Raw genomic sequence first — 4,578 nt, forward strand, 5'->3', positions numbered from 1 at the left:
CACTGTTGAATACGAACAGCGATGGTTAAATGATAATTATCTTGGAATTCTCCAGCATCTGCAGTTCCCATTATCTCTCAGCGATGGTTAAATTCTCTCTTATTGGGGATGATTATTTCCTGCCATTTGCTTAGCGTGATGTGCTTCCGCCAGATGCTCCACTTGCTTCGCACAGTCCAAAGATGTGAAGGTGGTTAATGTGGATAGGCCATGTTGAAGGGCTCAGGCATGTGTTGAATGGATGGATTAGCAATTTGAAATGCAGGCGTTGGTCTAGGTGGGATGGTCCTCAGAGGGTGCTGTGGAAACAATTTGTCGAATGCACTCTTTTCACGTTTCTACTTTAGGGGCTGTATGTTTCTTTCTCCAAACAACTTTAAATTTATGCCCCATTGTCATCATCATTTCTGCTCTAGGAAAAATCTCTGACTATCGATTCCATCTATGTCTCTCTTGTACACCTCTATCAAGTCAACTCTCATCCATCTTTGCAAAAATGAAAAAAAAGCCCGAGCTCCCTCAACCTTTCTTCATAAGGCCTGCCCTCCAGTCCAGGCAGCATCCTGGTAAAACCCCTCTGCATCGACTATAAAACTTTCACGTTTCCTATAATGAGGCGACCAGAACCGAACACAATATTCCAAGTGTTGTCTAAGCAGAGTTTTCTTTTAGAGCTGCAGCATAACCTCAAGGCTCTTAAAATCAATTGCCATGCAAATTAAAGCCAGTGATGTGGCCAGTCCTTATTATACCTGAAGTGGACCACTTCAATCTCTCAGGGCAATGAAATGACAAAATTCAGGGTTCGAAGGGTTTCAAGCCAGAGGTTAACTTAAAGCCTTCAATACCCCAAAGAAAGTGGACAGCCTGGGCACAATTGGTTAATGACTGAAGGAGAGATAGGGTAGCAGGGCAGTGAACTTAGATCGTGACTGGGACAATGTGGAATGACACCAAAGGAAAGAGAGTGCAATGTCGTTCTGAAATTTAATCCATGAATAGAGAGACTTACCAGGGACTCCAACAAGGGCCAGCACTGGATAGTAACCTGCTTGAACAATATGAAGCATCGCCATGATCCGCTGTGTTAGTGAAATCCACGCATCATCTGAGGAAAGTCAGAAAATTGTCATAGAGAAACTCCTTTCCCTTGCTGTACTGTTCACCTCCATTACCCGAAGAGTCTGACCATTCCCCCCAGCCTCTCTCTCTCTCTCTCTGGATCAGCTGGTCTATGGTAGTGTGGGAGTTGCTTCTGCATCCCACAGTGGGGTTTACATAATGCAAGCCTTCGCTAATTACTGGAAGTTGAAGTCTCCGCAGTGACTCCCGCAATGAAGATCCATGGGGAGATTCAATTATGACAGTCACTGAACACAGGCTGAGTTAACCCCTTCCAGTTCGACTGCTAGTTTGTTTTCAGCACCACAATGTACGACAGCTCCCTGTTCTGTGTCGGCGGTTGGAATAACTGGTTTCAGCCCTTGGAATTCAGCTATTCACAATATATATTAATAAATTAGAGGAGGGAAGTGAATGCAACATCTCCACGTTTACAGACGAAATTGCTCAGACTTTTGAGTAGATGTGTTGGGATGTCATGGTGATCTTGTCCAGGGCGTTGTTGAGGATTCTTCTGGAATACTTCATACAGCTCTGCTCATCACGCTTTCGGAAAGAAGAAACTGGCAATAGAGAGTTGGAGTTCTGGGGAGAGTTTGTCAGGCCAGGAGTTACTTTTTTCAAACTAGAACGTTGAATGTTGATGGTGAACTAATGCAGGTTTGGAAAAACTGTGTGAGTAAGATAAGGTGAATGACATGTCTATTTTCCTGAGTAGGGGAATTTTACAACTGGGAGTGGGGAATTTCTTTCAAATAAAACGATAAATATTTAAGAAGAGACATAATGGGCAATCTTTAGCAAAAAGAATGGCTCGTACATATAATGAACTTCCAAAGGAAGTGACAGATGCAGTACAGTGACAATGCTTCCATTAAATTTATCTAAGTACATGAATGAGAAATTTTTGCAGGTATATGCTCAGAGCGTAGGCAGGTGGAACTAGTTTAGTTTGGGATGGTGGTTAGCAAGGATTGGTTGTGCATCTGTATATATCTGAAATATGTTGAGGCTTTTTGTCTCGACATTCCTTACAGACAATGATTTCCAGATTCCCACCATGCTCTGCTTAAAAAATAACAAAGAAATCTTCCCTCGGTTTTTCTCTAAAACTTCGCACTTTCTCTAAACCTCTTTTCCTTATTTGAAATCCATGCCCTGTTTCAGCTATCCCTCTACAAACTGTTTACCTTTCTTCTTATCTACTCTATCTAACCTTCATATAAGTTTATACCTCTAATGCACGTCTGCTGGCAATCTCTCTGCCGTGAGGAAAACTATCCTACACGTCCACTTTTTTTAATGATCTGTTAACATCTCCTCTGTACATACTGCATCGCTGGCACATCTCTCCTATAACATAGTCTCCAGAATGAGAGAAAATAGTCTAGCTCTGGCCTAAGTTACATTTTATGCTGTTTCAGCTCCTTGCTCTTCAGATCTGTCACATTGGTGGAAAAGAAACAAACTATATTCTGAAATTTCGCATTCAGGAAGGATTCTTTGTAAAGTTTTCTGTATCGCAATCTTGTATGACAACATCATAACATATAATGAGGCGCATTAACTAAATGATCTCAGAACAATATATATGCAATATATATGTAAATGGGCTCTAGGTCAATGGTGGAGAACTTTGTAACTATAATTACAGTGTTCAGGCCACAAACTGATCTGTAGTCAGGGCCAGGAAGAAAAATATTAGGAAACAATACATCAGCAGAGAATGACAGACAGAAAAAACAATGTGTGTGTGTGTGTGTGTGTGTGTGTGTGTGTGTGTGTGTGTGTGTGTGTGTGTGTGTGTGTGTGTGTGTGTGTTTGTGTGTGACACAGAGAGAGAGAGAGAGCGATGTGGAGAAAGAAACATCGAGCCCTACAGTCGAAATGTGGAAGGAGTCCATTAGACCCATCGTTTCCACATCAACCCTCTCAGGACCATCCTACCTAGACTAATCCCTGCATTTCGAAACGCTGATCAATCTATTCGACACAAGCCTAGGCATTTCAACATAGCCCATCCACATTAGCCTGCACACCTTAAGACTGTGTGAGGAAATTGGAGCATCTGGAGGAAGAACACAGACACGGGGAGAATGTGCAAACTCCACATAGAGAGTAGCCCGAGGATGGAATTGAACCAGCAAAGGAGGAGAAGAGACAGTCAGACAAAGAGAGAGAGAGAGAGAGAGAGAGAGAGAGAGAGAGAGAGAGAGAAAGAGAGTCTGGCAGAGAACTGAGACCTGAATTGAGAAGGAAATTGTTTGCATTGTCCCTACTGAAGTAAAGTGATCTTTTCGTATTCTTCATGCAATTTGCGTCAATATATGGTTGAAGAAATTGCGTCATTGATGGCACAGAAAAAAAAAATCCTCTTTAAATAATTTGACCATGCACGGAATTCCAAAATGAGAACTAGTTTCGAGTCGTTTATAACAGCTCCACCAGTTCAAGAATGGTTAAAAGATTTGGGTTAGTCTTTGAAACAGAACCATTTACCGTCACCACCATACATTCACAAAGGAGAGAAAATGGGAGAGTGAAAGGAAAATTATTAACCAATGTAAGAAATAGTTAACTGGGAAGGTCCCAAGGTAGTCTCCTCAGAGCAGAAAATAACGTTCTGACAACTTTTAGTACTCTCACTTCTTTTTTTACTGAGCTATCCATTGTGTTTTGCTTTTATTGTTTATGATTTTGGAGCTTTAAACTGCGAACTGAAGGTGGCATTTGCACTTAAGGCAGTGACGTCTGTTTAAAAAAAAATAGAAGGAAAGATCGAGCTGTTGTTTGTCCGTGGGTCCAGGCCTGGAAGTTAATTGTGCCTTGGTTCATTTGAAGAAATGCGTCACGATATTTATGCATCCTTCCACCACGCCTTCGACACAGTGTGACAGGAGATGCCGAACTATGTGACTGATGATGTCAATGGCAAGAATTGTCTCCAGGAAGTTTGATAGAGACTTTCGCCTTAAGAAGATGGCAGGTGTTGAATGGTAACTGTGGCCTCTAGAAGGAGACTGTTAGCCTGAACGGGAGACTCCTGTGTTTGAATGGGTTTCTAATCATGTTTATGGAGTGTAGCTATTAATGATACAGCATAGATTCGAATTTTCCCTGCCTAACCTCACATTTTCAGCATTTAGAAGTTCAGAGAATAGGCACTTAGTTATGAGAACGTCATAAACTTCTAAAAGTGAAAAGTAAAGGGCAACATTTATCGACATTTGCAGAAAATCGAAGTAGAAACAGACATCCGTATATTTGAAACAACACATGAAAGTTACTGATGTGTTCTGCCCTGTTGTTTTGATTTTTTTTTTGGTTTATCCTTTAAGCTTTCTTTTTTATTTTTTTGTAAGTATATCAGTATATCAAAAAAAACACTATAAAAAGGAAAGGCCCACTCAAGCACGAACGATGGAATGTAAATGAGGATGCACAGAAAGTTGGAAA

This window comes from Stegostoma tigrinum, unplaced genomic scaffold, assembly GCF_030684315.1.
Source record: "Stegostoma tigrinum isolate sSteTig4 unplaced genomic scaffold, sSteTig4.hap1 scaffold_444, whole genome shotgun sequence".
Classification (NCBI taxonomy): domain Eukaryota; kingdom Metazoa; phylum Chordata; class Chondrichthyes; order Orectolobiformes; family Stegostomatidae; genus Stegostoma; species Stegostoma tigrinum.